Source organism: Phoca vitulina, unplaced genomic scaffold (assembly GCF_004348235.1).
Source record: "Phoca vitulina isolate PV1807 unplaced genomic scaffold, GSC_HSeal_1.0 scaffold13, whole genome shotgun sequence".
NCBI lineage: Eukaryota > Metazoa > Chordata > Mammalia > Carnivora > Phocidae > Phoca > Phoca vitulina.
In genome coordinates, this window is record NW_022589716.1 from 29,068,737 (window position 1) to 29,095,717 (window position 26,981).

The 26,981-nt window shown below is 43.6% G+C and overlaps 1 protein-coding gene across 7 annotated transcripts in view; it reads right to left on the reverse strand.

The window, feature by feature from the left end:
- The window catches only part of PDZRN3 (PDZ domain containing ring finger 3), a 235,604-nt gene that overhangs the window by 21,119 nt on the left and 187,504 nt on the right, over positions 1–26,981 (reverse strand). The gene's annotated exons all lie outside the window — the stretch shown is intronic.

The following is a 26,981-nucleotide window of genomic DNA, read 5'->3' on the forward strand; positions in this document are numbered from 1 at the left end:
CTTTAGCACAGCTTACGCAATACGAAACAGAAGCCAGAACCTTATTTCTAGAAAATGAAGTCATTCCAAGCAACCTCTTAGCCCAACTCTTTAATTTTCCTTGCCCTCCCATCCCCCACAGCAAAGGAATAGGGTATTATGTTCCAGTAGTTTGGTAATGTCTAATGACTGCACTGCAGGAACGTTACCAGGCTCCAACATACTTCAGTATTATTCCCCATGGGGTTGGCTTGCTTTTTAAAGTCAGATACAAAATGATCATACAGGAACCATACTCTTCAGACTATACTTCGGCAAAAGTTCCTGAGCTTCTCAAATCTCTGGAGAGCAACACCGACAAATTCATGTCATTTAACATAGGAGTTCTTGAACATAAATCTCTTAGATTAATACTCCATTTTTTCAATAGGCATGTTTTTAGTATTTATTTATAAATGTCAAAATGAACACTGAACCTTTTCCTGTCGGGCATATGCATCCTCCCCTTAGTCCCCCAGTATCTTGTACTTCAAAGCACACTGACAATTAGGTCCATCCTCTGAGGCAGAGAGCACTTTGGGTTTCTCTGTGTCCGAGCAAAACATGAGTATTGATTATGCAGCCGTTTTTCTATTTTTGCTAAGCCCCTTCACTCTGGCCCTACAGGGAAAAGAACTCTTAGGACCGAGTATCTTGTAAACAACTGCTGGGTTGAATAGATGTCGGACTCTTTCCTTGTAATGAAGCCCAAGTGCATCATGTCGGTGGAGATTATTAATAATCTGGATTCAATCTACTTAAGTAATTTACTCGCAACACAAGGGAGTTCGTCAGAACAAGAACTATGGGCTACGAAATGACTCAAGTGCACCAGTAAGTAAGTGAATGGCTGAAGCACCAAACTCTTCCATCCTCTACCCTGGAGGACTGAGAACACCAGGGTTTAACATCACAACTGTTGGGGCGCCTGGGTGGCTCAGTCGTTAAGCGTCTGCCTTCGGCTCAGGTCATGATCCCAGGGTTCTGGGATCGTGCCTCGCATCGGGTTCCCTGCTCAGCGGGAAGCCCGCTTCTCCCACTCCCCCTACTTGTGTTCCCTCTCTCGCTGTCTCTCTCTCTGTCAAATAAATAAATAAAATCTTAAAAAAAAAAAAAATCACAACTGTCTTCCCTCTTCCTTTGAGAAGAGGACAAACGGACACAAAGGAATTCTTTCCAGCTTTCCGAACCAGCTGACCATCTTGACCCCCTCCTTGCTCGGAGCCCAGAGTGCTGAGGGCTTGGGTTGGGAGGGAAGGGGGTGGTGGTTAAACAGCAACTTGGAGATCTGCGAAATTCGTGCTGTGGCAGAACTCTCTGAGCCGTATTTTCCATTACTGCCTGACTCCAGGGGTCAAGTAATACAGGAACTTACATTGTGATAGTCAATTTGTCCCTTGGTTAAATTAATGCCACAGACAGCACGTGTGGGAGATGTGGGTGCGGCCACTGCCAGCTAGCCAAGCTCGTCTTCTGCCCTCGGTGGTCACAAGGGATGGCTTGTACCGAAGGCAGTAGTACTCCCAATGAACTCACACATGAAGGCTTTTTTTTTTCAAGTTTTTATTTATTTGCGAGAGAGAGAGTGTGCGCGTGAGCAGAGGGAGGGGCAGAGGGAGAAGCAGACTCCCTGCTGAGCAGGGAGCCCGACTCCACTCAGGACTCCATCCCAGCACCCCGAGATTATGACCTGAGCTGAAGGCAGACGCTTAACCGAATGGATCACCCAGGTGCCTTCAGACATGAAGACTTTTGAATGGGTCCTACAAGATCTGTCTAATCTGTGCTTTCTCTAGTCATACATAAATACCAGGTCTTGTGCCAAAAAGGAATGAACATGAGAGTTTCTTTCAGGACCCTTCTAGTTGGGTCTAAAGAGGAACCCATCCTAGGAGTCTGCTTTTTACATATACGATTAGGTCTTGCAAATACAACACCGGACAATGTCAGCTACCTGGTCAACAAACATCCCCCCGTGCCTCACCTTCTTCCTCTCAGCTAAGGGAGATCAGGTTTTGTTTTCTTTCCATCAGATCAGAGAGCTTTCCCTCCTGGGGAGACTGAGGTGTGGGCTTGATTAACCTTGGCTTATTATGGTGGTCTTGTTCCTTTAGTGATGGATTTAGGCATGGGCAAGAAACATACTTCTGGCTGATAGGATAAGATGAGGAATCTGCTAGGGAGCTTTTGAAGTTTTGTTTGTTCTTAAAATAGGCAGGGATGGCCCTCTTCTGCCTCTGGGCAAACCATCTGCATGTGTTGCTTGGATTCATGGGAGTAAGTTGGGATCATGTTGAGAGCCAGTCTCTGGGGCCAAATTAACAACATACTGAGGGATACGGAGCAGAAAAATGGGAGAATTGGGGTCTCTGATGATATCACTGAGCAAATGAACTAACCAAGCTTAGAACCTCTTAACCCCAAATTTCTTACCATATTCAATACTGAATTCCTTATACATTGACCATTTTAACTTAAATCACTGCTTGCTGCCCAAAACATCCCAGTAGGTGTAAGTATCACAGAGATGTATTGTAAAATTAGGCAGGAATGTATTCTGATTCGTTCCTAGATACATCCTTCTATCTGTATAAAAGAATTAGTGAAAATGCTTTTCTGATTGGGAGTGTATCTTAATCAGCTCATTTTCATAAAAAAGTGATGGTAACTATTACTTAGGTAGATTTTTAAATCAATGCTACGAGACGGAGATGTTTAAATGGTACCCAGAACAAGAAACATAAAGGACCCGCCTGAATCAGTCTAAGCTAAGAGGATTCTTAGGGGCAAACAGCTGCCCTGGGTCTCTATGCACACAATTCCAAAAAGCAAGAAGGCTTTTCTGAAATCGTCCCATTTTTGGTATTATTCAAAGGTGTTGATGCAACAACATCCATAGCATCTCTACCGCCTAGGATGAAGAAAGAGGGTAGTAAACCCAAAGGGAGGCCTGGAATGTTGGGGTGACCACGAAATGACCTCTTGTCCCACTCCAGGACGTCACCACCATGCTGGGTTCCACAGAAAGGCATTTCGGACACCTGTGCCCACGAGAACAATTTCAGAAGCCCAGTGCCATGTGTGTATGTGAATCCAACGCAGTTCAATTAAAGCCTGGGCACAATCTAGGGGAGCCCCTCCTTCCTTAAGTTACAGCTCAGGGACAGAGGGCACAGGGTCTGCAAGCGTGAAACCAGGGCAGGGTTGCCATCCTGACTGTGGGCTTTGAACAGTTTGACTGTTCTGCGTCTCAGTTACCTCGTCCACAAAAATAAATGTAATTATAGTGTTGTGCCTCTTAGGCTTATTATAAAGTTTAATGAGATAATCTACTTTTAGTGCCTAACATGCAAATAATAAGAAATTTACTAAGATACCAGTGCTAATGGGGATCCTATTCCAGAAGAGTCAGACTTCCCCAGGAGAAGATAATCTATAAATCAAAGAAACAAAATGCAGCCTAATTAGGTAGTCTTAAGAAACATTTGTGTACCGAGAGGCTCCCTGCCCATCTCCTGTTCCTGGACTACCAACATACACGTCAATATCCTAGAGTCCTCAAGTTGGGATTCTCCGGTGGGTCTTTGGGGGTGCAAGAGATAAATTTTACAAGACTTGAGCCCTGCCACACAAGCTTCTCGACAGGGTATTTTAGGGATCATTACGTTCTCTTAAAGGATGATGAGACAAGGCGGGAGTTTGCCATCCTAGATGATCCATTTTTGCAGCCAAATTTGTTTTGAATTACCTTGTGCACATAACACTTATTACACTGTCATCTTGGAATCACATCACCGAGAGCCTTCGCGAGGGGATGACGCCGGTACACTGTCAACTGCCCGAGAATGACAGCCGTTTATGCCCGGGATTAGCATTACATCTACATTACACAGCAGCGAGGCCCTGATGATGCCTGCAATTACAGATGGAATGCGCGGCAATGCTCATCCGGTGACGTTTGGCCCGGTCAAATTAAACATCATTAACTCGCCCAATTGAGCAGATTGCTTTTAAAACAGTTTATGCAGCTCTAAAACCAAGTAAATGGAATGTTTTGGAACAAGAAATGCTGATTGCAAACTTTATCTTTATTATAAATTAAAGGCTTAAGTTATTCACCTAAGGCTCTTGCTGGTCCCTGGGGACTTAGGTGCAATTATGGTGAAAATCCAATCAGTCTGTCTCAAGGCAAACATCACTGCCATAAATATGACATGACACTAAGGAACCTTCAAGAGGTCCTTTAGTGGAAGGTCTCCTGGGACAAGACAATTATGCCGTGGGCGTGGAATGATTCCGGCCTGGTGCCCACGAGGCCAGGGTAACATGCTCGCTGTTCTTTGTATGAGACACTCGTGACTGTCTTTTCCATCGCCCTGAGAATTGACGCAAAACGGGTGGGATTTTCCATTTGGGGGCAGATTGCATTGACAACCCCTTGGTCCATCTGCAGTCATTCAATCCCCGAGTCAGTATTTGTTGAGGTTATTGAGTGAGAGTTGTTCCTCTCTTGGCAGACAGGATGCCACTTGGGAGAATTTTCTGTGGAAAAATGAGGCCCCAGCATGTGTGAGCCACTCAAGAAATGGCCAGAAGGAATGTGTCGTGGACAGCATTTGCCCAAGACATCTAGTAAAGGATCTGATCTGCTGAGGAGGCCAGTTTGCTCCCAAAGACTACACAGGCTGGAACACAGATTGAGCCCATAACCCAGAGAGAAGCCGGATCTCGGATATCTCCCTAGAAATGCCACTGATGAAAGTCATGTACCTTTAGTGTCACCTTTCAAAAGAGGCGCCCAGAAAGCTTGCGGAGTGCCCTACAACTTAACTGTGAGCAGATCAGGATACTTTAATATGAAATATTTGGAAAAGACATACCATGCTCTCTCTAAATTAGAAAGTATCTATTTATGGGAAGGCATCTGGTTTCTGAGGATCAAGGTACTGCAATCACCTCTCTTTCCACTGCATGTGCAAACGACCCCAATGGAAAGCACGAATGCAATTTTAAATCCAGCCTACTATCAATTATGCCCCTGGCTAAAACACAAATTTTATAGGGCTCATTTAATTAAATACAGGGGCAGTGATTTCATTCTGTAAAATATCACACCTATGTTGTCAACTAATTAAAACTTAGATCCCACTGGAAGCAACAGACAATAATAAACAACATACCGAAAAGTAAAAGGTTTTCAAGTTCTGATTTAGGTTGAAGTAAAAATTTTTTTTTCATTCAGGAAACTCCTTGTCTGTCTTAATTTATTTCAAATATACAGTCTGCTCTGGGGCTTGATAAAGGGAAGGTTAACTTATCTAAAATGTAGATATTATGTTTAATAAGAAGGAAGAGGAGCCTTAATAAACAAATGGTGTTTAAATTAATGGATTTCTGTGGAAAGCACTCACTTTCCTATGTGAGGTCTACGTATAAATAGACTATACTTCTATAGATCTCAATTTCTATGTTGTAAACACTTAAATCTGTAGAAGTACATTTGATTTCTAACACGGAACACACTAGAGTTTGTCCACAGTAATTTCTAAATGCGTCCTGATTTATTTCCCTGGGTTTGGTATTTCCACAACTGGAAGATTCCCCCACCTTACTGCATTCTGCGTCACCTGAACAACTGAACTTATAGCCTAGGAAATTTTCCTGTTAGAGGAGCCTTCCTTATGTCTAACTTAAGTATCTCACATTTTAAAATCCCTTACTTTACTTCCTCAATACAGAATATTCCTGGCTGCCAGCCTCTGAATAATAAAATGGATGACATGTCTTAAAGAAAGAGGCTAAAAATCATACATGTTCTTAGTTTTTTTAAAGGTAGCATTAGTCCTAAAATTATAAAATGCTTTCTTTTCAGGTTAAAAAAAAAAAATCTACCTTAATCAACAGTATTTTGTTTCTCTCCTTTTGGAAGCCTTGATGTCATCATGTCAAAGTCCCTTTTTAAGTGATGACATCCAAATGTCCATTAAACTACAGTGTATCTGAACCACTCAGAATCTTAAAATTAACATGCACATTTTTACATCATCTTAAAGGTGATTTAAAGATGCAACTCAATCTATTATAGGAAAGCCCAGGGTCGAGTACTTGGAAACAAGGTGTGTCTATAGCTAAATCACCCTACTTTCTATGACTCCTAAGTTCTTTGGAACATCAGTGTCTTCTCCAGTCATATCTTTAATGCCCCTGCAGCACGGGATGGTTTCAGGTTTAAAGCCAGTTAAATATGGTCGATTATATTACACAGCCCATCACGGTTCACTCCTGGAAGACATTTTTCCAAATGCTTCTAACCATCCTTGCCCTTCTCTTATTCTTTATACTTATCTGGAAAAACCCCAACCAGTCCTTACGGTCCAACAATCTGCCCATTGTCCATTTCTACATGTGAGTTTAGTGATGCTGGAGAATATTCACGCAATGAGATGTCACGGAGTAGAATTCACAGCATTTTCTTGATGTGCAATCACATACTTTTCTAGTGATTGCCTGTACGCTCTCACCAGGCTCTGAACTCCATGACGGCATGAACGGTGTCTTTTGCCCCCTGCAGTACACTCAGACCTTAGTATAGCAGCCGGAAGGCAACAGGTCACCTGAGCTTCCTATTTACTTGTTTGCAGACAGTCGCATTCCCCACTGGGCACATCTGCTACCATTTCATGGTCCTTTCTACTGTTAAACAAAAATTCAACATTTTTTGCTCTGTGATCTTCTATGCTTAGCTAAGCTGAATACAAATCTGGTTGAGTCTCCTTTAGAATTTCCAAATTTCAGGGGAGCCTGGGTGGCTCAGTCGTTAAGTGTCTGCCTTCGGCTTGGGTCATGATTCCGGGGTCCTGGGATCAAGCCCCGCGTCGGGCTCCCTGCTCAGCAGGGAGCCTGCTTCTCCCTCTCCCACTCCCCCTGCTTGTGTTCCCTCTCTCGCTGTGTCTCTGTCAAATAAATAAAGTCTTTAAAAAAAAAAAATTTCCAAATTTCAAATGAAAATACATGTTTTGTATTCTTTATATACATACAGACATATTTAGTGAGAAGCATTTTCAATATAAATTTGTACACAGCACCATTCTTGATATGATCAACATGGCATCAAGGAAAGTATCCTCTGCTTTTTGGACAATGTAAAACATGGGGCCCAGAAAGGTCATGGAGTGTCTGCAAAGGACCAAGGCGGCTCTACTCAAGCTTTCCTGTACTCTGTAGGTTTCTGTATTATAGGAGACAAGGTGGGGCCACTTCAGGTGAAAACACAAAACTTCCCATATAAGGGAAGGAGACAAGAAAGACCGAAGTTATAGACCCCACAGCAAATCAGAAAATGTAAAAATGGTTTCTTTTTCTTAACCACTTTCTTCTTCCTCTCCCTCTCTCTTCTTTTCCCCTCCCTGTCCCTCTGCCCTGTTCCCCCATATCCCCTCTCTCTCCTGGATCCCTACTTAGAGTTGTGCAGACTAAGCTGTGAGCAAGGAACCCAGACAAGGAGGGGAGCAGGGTGGGCTCAGAGGAAAGGGAGCCTTTTTCTAATTCCCACTGAAGTGCTGGAAGGGCTGGCTGTGGTCCCACTTGGGGCCATCACCAGGTCAGGAGTAGGTGTAGTGGATGCACGTGATGACCTGGCCTCTGGACACACACAGGGGACTTTGTGGTGGCTCAGCTACCTCATCCCTACCCCAGAAGGGCTGGGAAAAGTCTCTTTCCCTAGTACTACCTGTTGCAGCATCTGGGAGAACAGGCATTATCTTTCTGTGCTCCATTGTTCACCTTGGTATCTGGTGAGTGGCCAGAAGAGCTGAAGTAACATGCAGGAGTTTGGGACACTTCAATCATGAGAATGTCAACAGTGGTACGGTGTTCCCTCTATGCCGGCCACTATTCTAAGCACGCTGCATCCGTTCGCTCAGGTGATCTTCCCAATGAGGGAGATAATGTAAAATGACCTGCATTTCACAGATGACATCGGGAGGCCAGCGAGCCTTTGCATATCTGCAGACCTTTGATACAGGAGGCCAGCAGCTTCTACCTTGAATCGGCAGATCCACGCTTAGTTCAGAGGCAGCCATGCTTCTTTTTACACGTCCATTTTATTGCATTTAATGATCCATATTGGCATTATCTCCTACTATAAAAGCCATACAGCCACCAATCAAAGGAGAAAGGCGTGGTTGCTTTTTTGCAAGCATCACACCCAAGGCCTTATGAAAACCATTTTATTATGTCATTTCCATCTCCCTGGTGTAAACCTCGTATCAGTCTCATAAATATATCTTATAAATTTAAATTTGTTAGCTGTTTTCCTCAAAGACGAGGGCAGTGTTTAGAATAAAATTCTACCCTCCAGCCTCTCATCATCAGAGAAAAGGACATGTAGGAAGACTCCTCCATCAAAAAAAATCGTTCTCATGCCGAAATTAAAAGAGTATTTTAAAAAAAGTGTTTAATGATGTTTCATGTGACCATGGGCATCGAAGTTTCAAACGGGATCCTGATGGAGACTGCATGAAGGTGCATTAAGAACAGGAAGGAGTTCTACATGTGGTAAGACCCTTCAGCTCTAGGGTCCGACTGCCTCAGTTTAAATGTAGGCTATGTCACTTGTGTTATGTCGTCTTGAGCAAGTCACCCTCCTGGTGACTCAGTTTTCTTATCTGTGAATTGGGTCAACAGGAGGACCTAACTCATTGGTTTGTTGTTAGAATTCATTAGGCCATACAACAGAAAGTCATTAGGGTCATGCCCCGGCAGAGTGCGTGCTCAATAAATGTCAGGTGTCTTTTATCTTCATTCACTTGAAGATTTATTGGAGAATCCACAGTGTGTCAGGCACTCTGTCCCACTGAGAAAGTGGTAACCCCAAGCTCAGTAACACTGGGTGAGAGTGACCACTGTCTGGGCTCTGGGGTGAGACACACACGGGCCTGAATCTCTGCTCTACCATTTACCAGATGTGAGACCGGGTAAATTCCTCTACCTGTGTGCCTCAGTGACGCCCACTGAAGATGGAGGATAGTAAAGCATTTACCTCCTCGGGTTTTTGTAACCACTAAACAGCTAAACAGTGTAAAGTAAAGCTCTCGGCACAATGCTGAATGTCAGCCATTGTCATAACCCCACAAGCTTGGACACATTCTCCCTGTGCCTCATCTGTAAATGGACTTGTGAAGATTCACTGTGAAGGGAGTCTGGCTTATAGTCAGCACTTTCACAGGAGATACCAGCCCCCGTGTGGTTCCTAAACATTCTAGCCACCAAATTTCAGTAAAAACTTTACTGCAAATAAATTGTGTAAGAACATCAACAAAAAAGATTTTATGCTACACTCACGTCTATGGGAAAGACACAGATGAATCCACAGACGGATCCTAGCATCCATCTCAAGGATGTGATATTCTGAACTACTTGTACTGCGTGCCTGCTTTGGGCCAGGCGCTGTGCTAAATGCTTTCTATGCCTGATCCTATCTCATCTTCTCAATAAGAAGATCACTGGTGAGGTCTGAGGTATTATCTGTTTTTTATAGATGAGAAAATAAAAGCCCAAGTTGCTAAAAGCAGCATCTTAAAAACAGTGCAGCTCATAAGCAGTAGAGATGGGATTTGAACCATGTCTGCCCAAGTTCAAGCATATGTGCTCTCCCTCTTACCACTGAGCTGCATAGCTGAGCACTGTTATCTGGCCTCAGCTGAAAGGTAAGATCAGGTGGAAACACGATGGGAGAGCAGAGTGAAAAAGAGTCATCATCACAAGGGGGGACAGGCCAGCCTCAGAGGAGAAACTCAAAGCTCTGATGAGAAGAAACAAAGTTCCTCGCCCAAGAACGACATTCACTGTTGGCACCTCGGTGCGAAAGGGTGAGCTGGGCCATGTGGACCCAAGGTGGCTAAGCCAGCTGACCTTTCTCAGAAACTCACCTTGGTAATGGGGCACGTTTAATGAGCAGAGTGAGAAAACACGAGTCTTCACTCACCCACCCCTTCCTACTTATCTGCAGAGAAGCTGAAGGCAGACGAATCGATTTTTCTTTTCTCATTTCTTTTCTTATGAAGTTGTCCCTTCAAATTTTAGCATGTTTGTCCTACAAATGTCCTGAGGCATTTTGTGAAGCCCCAGCGATGGGACACCATTTAAAACAGTACAACTAGGAGGAATGTAAGGTGAGTCTTTTGTTAAAACAGAAAACTCTTGAGTGGTAAGAAAATCAGTAGCATCAGACATTTTGAAGCCCTTGAATCTTACAGGAGCCAGGCCAAGAGAGCAAATTTTGCAAGAAGCTCACTGACCTTAATGACCTGGATCTTATTTATTCCTCTCGATAAGACAATGAAATTTCCTAACTATCTTTATATAACACCAATGTCAGGAAAAAAACTGATGAATGCCAGGACAAATGAAAGCTAAAGCGGATGCACTTGACATAGAATTTTCTGGCTCTTGTGGATTTGTGTCTTAAACTTTTAGTGTTACTTCAACAGTGGTTTGGAACCTTTTTTGTTTGTTTTCTGTTTTCTTCCAAGAAACAAAATTATGACATACAGTTCATAGATAAAAACTAATTTTTGCTCCTGCATTGCAAACTAGTAGTAAAATTTCCATGAAAATGACTGGGATAGAATCCTTAAAGAAAATGTTGTAAATGATTACCTTGTGGTCTTAGCAGTTAAAAGAAAACTCCGTTGAGAAGGGCCTAGTACCAGCATGAAAATGAAACGGGCACTGAATGTTGAGAGAATGGGCGAGTTTTTCTTTTGTTTTCACACAATAACCATTAGTTGGCTTGTCCATAATTATCTTTCTCAATAAAATTACGATATATTACCTCAAACACTTCTGATTTCCTAAATAGCATTTTTAAAAGATCCAAACCAGGGAAAAACTAGAAAGCATGGCTGGGATTTGAAATATAACCGCCTTGATGGTAGGGATCCTACCTTTTACTTCCTAGAAATGTCAGACATCATTATTCATTCAGAGTATTTTCTATGTATCATGCACTGTGCTTAGGCATTTTATATTCAATCACTCATTCCTGTGTTTACTGATTTAATAAATACTGGTGATGACCATGTGCCCAGTACCCTGCCTGGGGTGGCCAGTGCACTGGTGAGCAAAACCAGAAATGGGAGCTGCCCCAGTAAGTTCATAGTCTGGTGAAGGAGACAGATGCAAATGATCTGAGAGAAGGAAAGAGAACCTGGCTGGGGTTGGGGAGGGCTGGTACTGGGATGAGGGGGATCCTCTGAAGAAGAGATGTTGAGCACAAATCAGCAGAATAGACAGGATTTACATGGGAAGAAAAAGAGGAGATGATATTCCAGACAAAAAGAGTAGCATGTGCAAAGGTCCTGTGGCTGGGGGAAAACCTGGCACAACTGAGCATCAGAACAAGTGGAATAGAGACTGTTATGTGATAGGACTGGAGGGGTGGGCAGGTGCAGACCACATTGACCACTGGAGGCCACAGAAAGGGCTCTGAATCTGACGCAACTAAAAAGGGGTGGGTGGAGAACTAACCAAAGAGGATACACGTTCAGGTTTGCCTCTTAGAAACATGACCCTAGCAGGTGAAGTGTGAAGACTGCAATGGGAGAGACTAGGTAAGAGGTGTCTGAGGTGGCCCAAGGAGAACAAAGAGAGATTTAGGAAGTGGGACCCTCTCAACCACCCTTTGAGTTATTTCCATTTTCACAGGAAGCTGAGACTCAAGAGGGTAAGTGATTTGCCTAAGGTCATAGAACTATTAAATGGTAGTTTGGGGAGCTTGAACTTGGTTTCTTAACTCCAAAAGAGCCTGCTTTGCTAAGATAAATCACTCGAGGTGTGAATATCATGGCAAAACAAATCCAAGTAGTAAATTTAAAAAACATGAAATGAATAAGGATCTAGGCAGACCCTAGGCTTCCCAAGAATTTTCCTTGTCCTGCTACTGGATTCCCCCTTGACTACAGACTCCCTGTAATGTCCTGGATCCTAAATCACGGTTCCTTCTTGGGGCTTCCTTGTAAATGCACAGTGAGAGCATCACGTCACCATCTGCTGCTTCTGTCCAGTGGAAGCTACCATTTTGTTGGAGCCTCTGCTTCCTAGGACTCTGGAATCCTACATGTCCATTCTTTTGCTGGAGAACCATATTGAGGTTAGATTATAGGAGGAATAATGGTTTACTGTGCCAACTGGTTAAAAAAGCCACTCCATCTTGTATTTCAACAACTCTTTCTGCAAAATGGGACACGGTCCTCAGCCTCAATAGGGGAAGCCCCTTGCTCTTCACATGAGCTTCCCATATGATTGATGTTTTAGAACTGTTCTAAACCCTATATAATCACACGATTCCCAGATTTTTAGTTTTAATCTTTATTGGACATCAACATTTCAAAGTGGTATTATGATGGGTAGTTTTCATCATTTTTTTTAAAGATTTTATTTATTTTTTTGACAGAGAGAGAGACAGTGAGAGAGGGAACACAAGCAGGGGGAGTAGGAGAGGGAGAAACAGGCTTCCCGCTGAGCAAGGAGCCCAATGGGGCTTGATCCCAGGACCCTGGGATCATGACCTGAGCCGAAGGCAGACGCTTAATGACAGCCACCAAGGCACCCGATTTCCAGCATTTTTATTATGAAAATTTTTCCTGATCTTCTTTTCCCTCTTAATTATCCCCATGAGGAAAATTATAGAATTGAAGTCTGCAGTTAGCAGGATGGCCCTTGCTACTCAAACATCCTCAGAGTGGGTGGACAGGCTCTATATTTTATTCTCTTAACTTATGGCAATGGGCTCATTTTGGAGAGGGATGTGTGTGTGTGTGTGAAATAAATTCACTGCAACAAACAATTCATTGCTTATCTAGTTGATATGATTAAAGCACAAAAACTAACCTCTTGTTTTGTCCTGAATTGTGACAAAATTCTCTATTTTTAATTGCAAACTGTTGCTTGATTTGTTGAGGAAAATTTCGGTTAGAGGAGAAAATATGTGTCTCTCTCCTGCTAGGCTGAGATATATTTCTAAATTTGAATAAAATTTCTAGAAGACAAAAACACTTCATCCTACTAGCTTGTACTTCATCTGTCCTATGTATAAGACTATTCTATTCCATTTAGGAGTGCTTATATGCAGTAATGAATCCAGATATATCTTTAGTGAATTGCCAAAAGATTCACAGATTGCAGATACCTTCCCTTGCAACCAGAGACAACTTTATATCAAGAGATTATATAAATTCTCTTTGAGTTATCGCCACTGGAGTATGGAGTTACTGTATGATCACTGTGAGAAATTAATGCAGAATTCTGGAAATAGTGGCTTGGAAAGAAGAACCAATGAAAGTGAATAGGAATGATGGACTCTGGAGGTGTGGAAGGAACAGAAATTGGTAAGATTTAGAACCTTTATGAATCAAAAATAAACTTAAGGTGGTACTTCTTTCTCAAAGATTTATAAATGTGATTTATAAATGGCACCAAAAGAATAATGATGACATCCTAGGATATTTAGCACCTCTAAAATAGGGAATAAAATGACTTTCCCTCTCAACTTCACAGACACTGAGGGCTTTAAAATATGACATTATCATAATTGATCTTCACTTTTTTGGTGATTAAATTCTGGGCAATGAGAATGGCAGAGTCATTACAAGAACGACCTTTACAGAACTCCCAGGATGTAGAAAGCCCATGATAAGTTTGTTGATCTTAACAGAAATTAAAAATAAAAGATGTTTACGGAAAGTATGAACTTAACCTTTCTAGACACAATTCCACAATCCCCTGCTCCAACTATTCTGCCACACGGTGGGAATAAGAACTATGTCCCGACATCCTTTCACCTCATAAGAACACTCAACTGTTAAAACTTCCTGACTTCATTTTCTTGCTCTCCGTTTTGGTTACATGGAAGCATCACATCAAGGTAGTGGGTCCCTCAGACATCCCCCTGACTCTCGGCTCCAGCAGGGGACACAGAGGAGATGGACCCCTTGCCTGTGGCCACTTGGGAGAAACTCTGTTTAGACGACAAAATAACTTTGAGTGTAGTCCAGTGAGGTGAGCCATGGAATACTCCAATGAGAGGCTGGCCAAAGCCTCTCTTCTGCTGTCAGATTGTTTGTGAGTTTTAAGGAAGAAGCTAAGTGGGTTGCTTTCATGAGAGGAAGGAGGATAACACTGTTTGCAGGGCACAGGAATTAGCATGTGGGCTCCAGTCCCTATGACAGAGAAGAACCTGCAGCATTTTCTAAGATGATTTATTAGATGTGGGTAGAATTTGCTAGAAGCCTACCAGGAGCAAATCATCTGGGAAGGAATTAATGATCCAAACACAACACTTGATAATGCAATTAGAATATGAGGAAATGTAGGGGATTTCCTGAGAGAGAGAGAGACAGAAAAGTAGGGAGGGAGGGGAGCAGAGAGAGGGAGAGAGAGAGAAGTATGTGTACATGATTTTGATTATGTCAAACGTAAAGCCAGAAAAAGAATCTAACAACAAATTTCTGAAAGAGTGAAGTTGTCAGAGGGGAGAAAGGACTGGGGTGCTCTCTCTAGTTCTGATGCTCCGGTATAGTTAAGCAAGTGTGCCCAGCTGAGTGGAAACACACTTGTGGCTATGTTTCAGCAAAGTGCTGTGTGGATCTGAGAAAAAGAAATAAGACTGCCGGCAGCAAAAACAGGGACCCCCACCACTGAAGGGCAGAGCACAGCGATGGGGCACAATGTTTTTCTTTAGATGCTGTAGGCAACATAAGATTTCTCTCCCCCCCCAGCCCCCCCCCCCCCCGACTTTTGTTTGGGTCAGGGATTTTTTTCCTTTAAACCTTTTCTTAGTTGAGTTAGAAACTGAGAGTCTGAAGCTCTGGAAGCTTTTCTCTGACTTCATTTCATCTTGTCTCATATGAGCTCACCGAAAAATGTGTTTTCCAGTGGCAACATCCGCTGTGTGTGTGTGTCCAGGGGAAATTTCCGGCTGTCTACTTGTTCTAGCTGCTGTCCTAGGCTTTGTGTACACACTCTATCCGGGTAACACAGGCTCCCTTTCTTTTTATTAATGTCTGTTTTTAAAAATTTCTTATTGAACAACATATCTTCCCTGTCCCCTTCATTAGTTTGTTTAGTTTGGAGAGGATATGGTTAACATTAGTAATGCCTTTCCAAAGCATTTCTTTATTTAAATATTCGGTGTAGTCCTACCCGCATCTACACAGCACTTGCTTCATACTTTCAAAGTATTTTCATCTGCTTTCACTCAGCAAGCAAGTGTCCAACTTGGGATGGCAGCCTGGAAGCCAAGCCATTTCAGGATGCGCGAGAGCACAGGAGACATGCCCGGGGAAGTATCATTAATGGAATGCTCTTTCTAGAAATCCAGGACTCTTTCTGCCCTGGAGCTTCTGCCTGGCTAATGCGGACTGCTTTGTGTTCGGATGGTTAGGAAGCCCAGCCTGGCCACCAGGATTGGATCCTAACCCCCAAACAGGGGGCCCCTGGTGCTTGGCACTGGCCACCTGCAGAGCCTGTTACTGGTGCGTGTTCGTCTGTGTGATGACCTGGCAATGTCTTACCACCCTCCACCTCCACGTGGTAAGAACTGGGAGGATCATGACTTTGTTGGTTTTGCGATCCCTGCATCATCACCAGTGGCTGCCCCTACTTGGCATGGTGGAGGTGTTCAAGAAATAACATGCGGAACAAAGGACAGAATCTGAGCATTTCTTCCAAACATACTGTGTATTCACCTTTGCATTATCATTCTTGGAGAGTCTTGGCCTTCCATACTTCTTTCAAATGCCCTGCTTGCCACTGCTCCTTTCTAAGAAATGACTTAGCAACAGTGGTGGCCAATGAGGTCCGCATAAATTGCCCTTCTGGATCCACTGCCATCACTTGGCCTATCTCCCAGAGACCTTCTACCCGTAATGATGACCCTTTTAGACCCAATTTTGGAGGCCTGACTGCCTTCACCTCCTCTAGGAATGCTGGCTTTCTCCCTTGGTCCCCAGAGCCTCACCTGGCTTGTTGGACAACATATAATAGTTGACACCATGCCGTACAGGGCCCAGGACAAGAGCGCTGTGAGCACGGGGCTGCTTTCTGTCTTTCCCTCAGCATGTGGCCCAGAGAACAGAGCAGGCACTCAGTAAATGCTGGACTCAGGACAACTAGAGGGGGACTCGCAACTGGGATAACTCGCAGACGGAACTCCTCTCTCGCTTTAGTAAGACAGTAAGATGAACTTCCCTTGAGTGAGGTCTCATGCTAATACACCATGTGACCCCCATAGCTGTGGAACTGGTTTTTTTTTAAACCTCCCTTTTATAAAGGAGAAAACGGAGCACAGTTTCCTGGTCCAGTCTTTTGATGATACTTCTGTTGCAGACCCATATTCCTTTAAGTTTACCTTATAACGTAATCATATGCTCATTAGCGTAAGATTTAATTTCTGACCTCCCGCCATCCCAGAACGCAAGCCCCCTAAGACAGGGATACTTCGCTGTCTATCACAGTGCCAGATATTTAGTACAATGCTGGGGACACTGTTCAGACAGTGTGCTGGAGGCCGATAGTCCTGTGCTAGGATCCTGGCTCTGCCCCGTAGGAGCCGTATGATCCCAGGCACATGAATCTGCTTCTCTAAATAACCCTCAGTTGTCCCATCTGTAAAATGGACGTAACAACAGGAGCTGTACTTTAAGGGGTTGTGTTAGAATTACATGAGATTCTGTATCTAACACATGTATATAGACCACATGCATGGCAGATCACACTCAGTTATTTATCATTGCTATTAGCATAGAAATCCAAATCACTGGAACGCATTAGTCTTGGGCCTTCACTGTTAATTCAAGGACAAAGAATACAGTGCTGGAATTGCTTCTTCCTTTTTCTGGATGTTTCTTAACTGTGGCTGGATGTGGAGGAGAGTTGGTTCTAAAACTTGATGGCCAACTGAGAAAATGATGCGCTAGCTCTTCACCTTGCCTTCTCCCTGAGGTCTGCCCCCTCCCTGCACTGTAAGGGGAACAGGCACTTGCTCTCAGTTCCACTCCAGGGAGGAACGAGAACAGAAACTTATATTGGTTGGGGGGGGGGGGGTGGAGAGATTAGACAGACATGCCAGACAACTTAAACTTCAACGCCTGGGAAGTTTCTAGATACCTAGGCTTATACTGCAAATTTTAGGCTTAGAAAGTTGCTAGAGCGAAAACGGAAAAGGAGGAAACACTGGGCCCAGGGAAACAGAGGCACCACTGGTTACGCTGATACATGCAGGTAAGTGCAACATATGGTAGCTGGTATCTAACAGGGAGAGGATAGGAAATAGAAGTTATTCAGGCCAGGCATTTCCTAACTAGGTAAAAAGAACAGAATCCCAGATGTGAAGTACCATTGTGATTCGGGGTGGGGGGGCAGATATGGGAGGGTGGACAGCCACTGCTCTTCATCTCCTGATGCCAACTGAAATATTGCTATGAAAGATGATAATTTCTCTCAGGTTTTCCAGAGTCCCCAAATAGTAAACAGCTGCTTGATAAAGGGATATTGGTTCATATTATTTAGAGTTTTCTTTTATTAGAATGCATGTCACTTCTAATGTTATGTGCCCCACCACAGACACTTTTGGGCAGAGGGGGGGAATAATGAATCGTCACCTATGGTAAAACAGGAATTCATCTGGGCTGTGGGACATGGCTTAACACAGTGGGAGGAAACTCATTTTCCCAGATGTCTGACAAATTAACTCTGTTTTCATTGGTTTAATGCTGTGAATAGTGTTTGTCTGCATTATATGGTTTATGCATTGTTTGTTCACAAAAAAAGACATTTTTGCTTAAGACTTCTTTATATAGAAACATGCAAACATGCCAACTCTTAAGCAATGTGTTTGTAAAGACACAAGTTCTAACTGTGGTCCTACAGCTGTCTTCTGTTACAACAAATGGTAGAGGTTGAGAGAATTCTTGTGCACATGAAGAATGCTTTATCTTGAAAAAAATAAGGCAGTATTTTAATACTTTTTAAAGATCTTGATAGCCAACAACCTCTTCCTCCCCATCATTACTATTTCTGATTTACTTTCCTTCAGAATCTGGGGGAGAGGGAGGCTTTTTATAATATATGATCTTTCTTCTTGGGGCTCTTCTTAATATTTTTATTTTAAGTACTGAATATATTAAAAGTTTAAGATGCATATAATTATAAAGAATTCTACACCAAATACTTGTAAGTCCATCCCCCCATTTGAGAAAAGAGCACTACCAATATGTCACTTTGACAAGCTGAACATGACATGTCTGTGGACAGACAGAATGCCAAGAAGAGTACAAGAAGGCAGCACCAGGGAGCGACCTTCTCCCGGGGGACGAAGAGTTACTACAGAACTACAGCACAAGAAAACAGACACTCTTAGTGTGATCTTGGTGCACGGAGACTGTCGATGGACCAGAAAAGAAAGGCCAGAAAGAGCCCCAAACACACAGGGGAAACAGGCACTGCCCTTTGATGGGGAAGAGACGGGATTTTCTCCACTGATGCTAGGATCCATCCTAAAATGAAGTCGACGCCAGCCTCACACCTTTCTGTGAAAGGCAAAAGTTATATAAAGCTTTTGGAAGAAGATACAGGATAGCAGCTTTAGAGCTTCAAAGTAGAAAATATATTTCTTCACAGAGACTAAAAGCACAAACCATAAGAAAAGACTGATATATTTGACTATGTTCAATGAAGGGATCTGGTTCACTGGAATATACCATAAAGAGAAGGCAAAGACAAGCCACAAACTGGGAGAAAAGGTCTGCAAGTCATACCTGATAAAGGACTAGTATCCAGACTAAGCTTTTAAAAATCCTATGAATCAAAGGAAAAAGATGAAAAATCCAATAGAGAACTGGGGCAGACACCTGAACAGGCACTGTGCGCGTGCACGCGCACACACACACACACACAGAAGCTCAAATACGGTCAATACACACATCAAAAATAAAATACTCTATTTCGCTAATAATCAAGAGTAAAGCAAATTTAAACCACAGTGAGATACCTCTTTGTATTTGCAGCATTGTAAAAATTAAGGAGCCGGACGATACCAAGTACTGACAGGGAAGTTCAAGCATCAGGAATCTCTCTACCATGATGCTGAAAGACTGTCTGGCATTAGTAAAACTGAGAAGCATATACCTTAAAGCCCACCTTCCTTCCCACCCTCCTGTCCTTTTGTCCATCTGTCAATCCGTCCACCCACCCATCCATCCATCCAACCACCCACCCAATCACCCATCCATCCATCCACCATCCATCCATCCATCCATCCATCCAACCCATCCATCCAACCAACCAACCAACCAACCATCCATCCGTCCATCCATATGTAATCATGTATCTCTTAGAGCAGTTGCCCCCAAAGCATGCTCCTCAGACTAGCAGCATCTAACCTGGGGGTGGGGCAGAGGACTCAGTGCTTTAATAGTGCCTCTAGATGCATGTTCCAGTTTGAGAACCAGTGCCCTAGAGGAATGTTGGTGCCTTGAGACTGGTGTAAGAATGCAAGTTACAAATGAGAGTCCATTCCTCTCCCCCACCCCCTTTTTCTATCAGATAGAAAAAAAAAGTGAGAATATCTTTAATGCCCAGTGAGTATGTGAATGGGAGACAAGGTAAGACAGACCTTACTGGCTGGTGGTGTTACACAAAGAGGCTTATTTGGGGGATGATCTGGCACTACTTATTAAGACCTTAAAAAGTGTTTATTCTCTGGCATAACACATCAAAATGTACACTAAGATAGTTACTAAGGACTGGTCAATGGTACTGTTTCATTGACAGGTACAGTTGGACTGTGTCCTACACCCTGAAAATGCTCCGGAAGCAGGGTCTGTAAGTCATGACCTGTCAGCATGGTGATGGCCATCTAGCTCATCATCAGAAGGAGGTCCCTGCTCAACTTGTTTCACCCAGAATTCTGCAAAATAGGATTCATTGGGTTAAACACACTTTCTTTGGGCAGGAGGATTCTGCTTACCATCATTCACATTATCGGGAATTACTTTAATTTCCCATTGACTATTGGAAAGGGAGTGTTTATAGGAGTAGGAGGGCATGTGACTTAGGAGGATGCAGGACGATTCTGGAATCTGGGGTGATTGGGAGAGGGACACTGGTTGAAGAAAATTGAAGGTTAATTTGTAGAAGATACACACACACACATACACACTTGTGTGTGTATGTGTGTGTATGTCTATATGTGCACATATATCTTTAACAGACAAAGCTTCACTAACCTTCATTTTCCCACTTATAAACTAGATATTATAAGAACTTACTTGAAAAAAGCTCTGCTTCACCAAAATAAAATGACTTATTTTGTATTCACCAACAGATGGTTATCTGTTGATCTGAATGGAAGTGTCTGAGATAGGAGGAGCCTGTCCTGCTGTCTCTACATCCAAAGGAAGAATCAAGAAAATCTGCCCCAAAGCTTAGGTAACCTAAGAGTCCTCCCTCCCCCAGTATTTTGGGTTTAACTTCGAACAGAGGGACTGAAACTTGAATGAGCACCAAACTCACCCGGAGGCCTTGTTCAACACAGATTGCTGGCGCCATGCACAGAGATTCGGGCTCAGGAGGTCTGGAGTGTGGCTGGAGAATCTGCATTTCTAACAAGTTCCTATGGGATGGCGATGCTGCAGCTCTGAGAGCATACTGTGAGAATGAATGACTTAGAAGAAACTTCTGGAGACTCTTCAACAGTCAGGAAATCTCCCCTTGAGCCCCACTGCCTCTCAAATCAAGATCCTTGTACTCCCGCCATTGAACATTGATGCCAATAACTTTCTTCCAACTTCCGCACTATTCCAGCATATTTTTTATTACAACCTGATGGGTATAATAAAATGTCTTTGAAAAAAAAATTATCCTGCCAGGCAGGTGACCAGTAGACTGGAAAAGGGACCCTTTCCCCAAAGTTAACCAACAGACACATACCACTCAATATGCTCTTGGTGAAGAAATAGGAAAGCAGGTCATTTGAAGTAGACACATTCATGCCTGACTTTTCCCAGCACGGCACTCACTATTAGGCAGCAGAATCTGATGACATTTCACCAATGTTATGACACCTGCCACACCACGGAAGGTAATGTTGCTAGCAACCTGGCTTTGTGAGCTTTAGAGAGCGGATGTTATGTTCCCTGCTGAATCCCACACTGGGCAGAGAATGCAGGAGGGTTATTTTGGCTCTGGCATGCCTCCGGACCTGCTGATGGTATTCTTCTGTGCCTGCTCTCCCCCACCCCCAATGTAGCCATGACCTCTCCCTGCATTATTAATGAGTGCAAGAGAAGTCATTTATTAAAGCTACATTTTTTCACTGTTCCGTATGTTTCTTTCTGCCAGCCACGGCAGGCATGTCACAGGAACGCAGAGAGAGGGACAGTCGTCTCCCCTGGGGCTGTGTACCACCTGCCTCATGGCGATATGCAGCAGTATTTACGGAAGCCATTAGAATCTCAGGACGCGGACTCATTTGTCATTGCTAAAAGCCTTCCCGGACCAAAGTGGGACCTACTTGATACATTCCTCATTCAGAAGTTAATTTGGTAAACATGTCCTGAATAGTTTACTGGTTATGTGTCAGGACCTGGGGGGTCACAGAGAACGAGACGAAGTCTCCACCTTCATGGGGCTGACATTTTTCTGGGGACTGGGGGTTGGAGACAATAGACAAGTTAATAGTACATGAATTATGATAAGTGCTAGGAAGGAAATAAACTGTGCACAGAGAGGTCAACATGGGGTGGGGGTGGGGGAACCTCTTAGATCAGGGAAGGTCTCTGGGGAGAGGGATATTTGAGCTGAGTCCTCAAGGATGAGTTGGTGAACTATGTTTCAGAAGGAAAGGAACAGCTAGTCTAAGGTGTGAAGACGGAAGAAGTCAGGTGGGTTATGGGTGCTGCAAGAAACCTGCAAGGACCAGAGCAGATGCATGATGGGCGTGTGGCAGGCAGCTCACGGGAGAGGTAAAAAGAGGCCAGACTAAACAGGTCCCTGCAGGCCACAGTTAAGGAGTAGGTTTTATCTTCAGGGCATTGGGGAGCCAATGAGCAGGGAGTGGGAAGCTTGGTACTCGGCATGGGGTTGGTTGGGTAAACATGTTGGTTGAATGAATGAAAAGTAAATGTCTTGTAGCCCCTGTGATCTCCATCGGCACCTTCTTGATCCAAATCACAGTCATCTCTTCCAACAGCCCGTTCTGGGTTCCTAACTAGTACCCCTGTTTCTTTTCTTGCTCCTCGTGCCCTACCAACACATACAAAATCCAATGTGTTCAACCGATCACATGCTGAGGCTAAAGGTGGTAACTAGACCTCCCAGGATTTCACAGTGTAACTAAGGAGGCTGAATTAACAGGTAACACAGAAACGAGGAATAGAATAATGTGCAGAGCATTGAGGGAGGGCTCAGTGCAGGGGTACATTGGTACACAGGGCCTCATGGAGGCTCAGTGCAGGAATGCAGAGGTGCGCAGGGACTCATGGGAACACTCACAAGGGCATCTGAGCTGGGGTGGTGGCAAACTGGCCTCAGTCCTAAGAGGAGAGCAAGAGAACTCCTTTATGGTCATTGAATGCTTTGTACCTAAAGGAGAGATCAGTAGAAAGATGGAGGAGCAAGCCCTGGTTGAACCCTAAGCCCTTCCTTTTCATTGCTTCATCAACATCAAAGTGGTTTATGGTCCAATGTTAGCTGAAGAAAAAAACAAGCCCTAGTGATGGATAAATGCCCACCGTGAAAAAAAGGGACCTTCTCAGCCACAGACAAGTGCCATGTCATTAAGGCAGGAGATGGGCTTTCTTCTTCCACACCTGCTTTACCTCAACTAATTCGGATTATAAAGCTGCTTCTAATAATAAAGCTTTTGGAACTGATAGATTGTTTAAGCAAACACACTCTCATTTGCAAGAAAACTAAACCACGTTCAACATTTCTGTATAGAGGTCAAGTTTATGTTCATCCAATTAACCACCATTAGCTCTGTCCATATTTTATCATACCATGACCTGGCCAAGTCTCAAAATCAACAACTTCAGGGGGCATAAAAGCACAAATTACACAAACCATTCTCAAATGAACCATTCTTAAAACTGCCTGGGAAGTTGATGGGAATGCCGCATCCCTCCTGAACACTTTTCTCTCTGTCTGCCATTCTCCCCTGGCATGAGGGACTAGGGGCCCTATCTCAAGTCCTCTCATTTGTAAGAGAACAGACCCAAGTACTCCCAAGCTGATGATGGAGAGGCCAAGCAGCACGGGGCCCTGTTTGAGAATGCGGGGTCTCCATGTCAGCTCCACAAAGGTGAGAATGATTTTTAAAAATTAAGCATTCTATATAATATGGGTCCTCTATTCACGGGTTTTGATAAAAATAATCTATACTGTGTAAGAGAAGAATTCAGACTTTGGAATCCCAGCACAGGCATCGCTGCCACCCCCATTTATAATTCCTTTGTGTCTCAGTTTCTTTAGCTCTGAAATGGGGATAATAGTATTGCCCATCTCCTGGCGCTGCTGTGAGGATCTGATGGAGAAATGCACAGTCAGCACAGTGCTGGCACACAGTAAGTGCTCAATAAATAAGACTCTGGTTCCTGCAATGAACATCACTGCAATTAGTATGTTCTCCTTGCCATCTTGAAAATGTGTATAGACTTAAGTGAATGTATTCATTATTATAATTTCTAGTTTGAAGACTAAGTCCCAAACAATTATTTCCTTATGACCTAATCAAGTGAACAAAGGTCACTATTCTACAAAAAGCATCTGCTCGACCTTAGGAGAGGTGGAGGGAATGAGTGATACTGTCTCGTGTGTCCTTTTCCCTTCCCTCAGCCTCTATCTGAAAACTCTCTTCAAAGCATCCACACACTGGCCTTCCCCTTGTCCTGAAAGGACACAGCTAGAGGGATGGCTGATGCTTGGCTGGTGATGGGGTCCCTGGCACCAAGCCAACAGAGCCACAAACTTCTCCATCCCTGCCGACACTGCTCCCCTACCCCTTCGCCATAACCAGGGGACCAGCTTCAGTTGGGTTCTGGCCACAGCTTTGAAGCTGTCAAGCTCCCTATCCCATCACCCCTGCACATGAGATCTTCTGGCAGTTAATTTGTCCAAGTCGAAGACTGCACCCCTTGACAACCTTGAAGCATCTTCCTCTCCTGCTTCTGTCCTTCCATTTCAGCAGTGCTTCTGAGTAGTCAAAGTCACCCGAGATGGGGTAGTTTTCCAAAGCAGGAAACAGCTGCTAACTTAAATGTTAACTGTCCCACAGCCACAGGTCCTGTTTTGATGGTCCCCAGGACTCTACAGTTACCATGAAAGCACAAAGACTGCTATGCCTCAGCGGATCTTACACCTCCAGGGTGGGCAGGAGGCTCGTTTTGTACCCTCCTCAAAGTACTCCCACGATCCCCAAATACCTTGGTGTATCCCTTAAGGCGTGCTGCAAATCACTGATATGCGTGCACTCCTTGCAGTACCCTCTGGCGGCCAGGCCACTTCCTGTGTTGCTGTTGTTTTTCTAATGTGATGAAAGGTACAATAAGGTATGTATGCAACAAGAGGCAAAGCCATTGTTCTGCATCATTAAGCTCACAGCAGCCCCAAAAAGACATTGTAGGCAGCTTGCCAAAGGCCCTAATGAAGAGCATCTCTTTGAATTATCTCTGGATGAGGAAAGGATAAAGTCTGAGCCCCAGAATATTTGATCCTCTTTGTGTTGCTGTTATGAGGGCTTACTGAAGCCAGACACACTGGACCTTCTGGAACTGTAATTTATGGAAACCTTAATTTCTCTGCTTTTAATAAGGCTTTGCATAATAAGGAGGAGAATGCAGTTATTAATTCCTGCAAGTGTTTTGTGAATTCCTTTATGCTACGGTTCAGGACTCCCAAAGAATAGGAGAAAGGGGATTTTACTTAGTTGGCACAAGGGTAATGGGTCCGAAAAGTAGTCTGAGTTTCCTGGAAATAAATCTGCATGGCTTCCTAAATTGCTGACAAAGTGTATTCCATATGGAAGTCATTTATCAGCAATTTACTGCATGATGCTTTGGCCAGAAATATTTCCACATAAATTTACCTAGTAAAAACAAACAGAATCCAGGCTCTTTCTTTTGGGGGGCTAAGAGGAAAGAGTCTAAATAATACAGACAAATAAAGTGCAAGGTAACATGGATTTGCAGGAGATGGGATGGGGCGACCACATTTTGGAGGGTACCAGTATAATTAAACGCATCTACAACAACGAATGCTCAATGATATCTCTGTGCACTGATGGTTAAAAGAGAAAAACCCAGTAAGTTATTAAGACTCCGTTTTTATGCACTATATTATATACACAGTAGTGAAAGTCTGTCATACAACCACCCTGGTGATGGTTCTGTTGTTCTGCTTGTTTTGGTCCTGAATGTCTGACTCACTGAGAACTGGGGGGCTCACAGCTCAGTGCACATGATAACCTGGCAGAATGTGGATTACAACATCACCGTAGGATCACACAAGGGATGGAGGCCAGACCTCCACTGCCAGTGGCACTTTTGCCCAGGCTTCCAATGTGCTCCCAAAGGACAGAAGTCCAGCAGAGTGCGAAGCATGAAGTCACAGGTCAGAAGTGTGTGTCAAACACTGATTTAAGATGCTTGTTTTTGTAAGAGATGTGAGCTCTGTACAAGCGGTGGTTGGCGGCGGCGGGGGGGGGGGGGGGGCATGACCAAGCCGCAAAAGGTTTGGACATTCTCTATGCTTCAGTGGAGAAAAAACACACACGCACGCGCACGCACACATCTTTTTCTTTACCCAGGGTCACTCTATCATGGGATTGTCCACTGTGCATTGGGCGGCCAATGCACAGAAGCAGCCTTGTTTCACTGCGTCTTTTTAATGCTACGCGCCCTCTGGTGGCTTGTGCAAAAATGGTGCCCAACGGACGGCTAATCAAATTCTTTTTTTAAGCTGTCTGGCTCTTTAGAGAATATATTAATATGCCCCCATTCACTGTGATAAATTAAGGAATAAACATCTTTGTTTTCTTACCATAAAGACCTTACTCTGTCATTCTAATTAAAAAAAAAAACCTTTTTAACAGGATTCTAATTTTTTTGATTGCTGAAAAAAAACTGGAAGGAGTTAGAATGATTTAAGGAGAAAACACTTAACTGCCAAGTTAGGTTACCAACAACAGTATGAAAACCTCATAGTTCAGGATAAAACGTGAATATTTAAAAATAAAACACTCAACACAAATGTAAGGTTAGTTATCTGGGTTAATGCCTTAACTATCCCATTTCATCTTGACTGAATTTTCACATTACTCATGATGTAGAAGTTTCGAGAAGTCATCTGCCGTGGATGACAGCACCCAAGATCAAGCCACCTGCTCTTGAAGTTCTTAAAATTTTCACAGGGTGAGGTACAGAAATGGCAAGTGTGAAGCATAAATCTGAACCACATGTCCCAGGACAAGAAGTTGCTGAAAGAATCAAGTCTGTGGTAGACGCTTGTGCTCTCCCTAAAGGCGCGCCTCGTAACTATTTGTAAACAGAGACAAAACCACACAAGCATTAATCATCATCCCCGTCTTCTCTAACTTGTTCAAAGGGTGACCACGCTCTGACCCTTCCTAAGACATTCGCTGACACTCCAGAGAGTGGCCAGTTATAAAGGAGCTTTGTGATGTGACTGCTGGAAACGTACTTTGTGACTGTCAACATCTATTTAGATATTCAAATACAGGCACCTAAGTGCCACTGTGAGGGAAAGCATGTAAGAGATTTAACAGAGAATGTACTGAAAAGTCAGAAAAGCTGTCTCATTCAGAACACAGATACACCCCCAGATCCCCAATTCCTTCCCGAGAAGTTACAACTCTGCCAGGTAAGTGCCAGTCCACTCCCACAGAATAA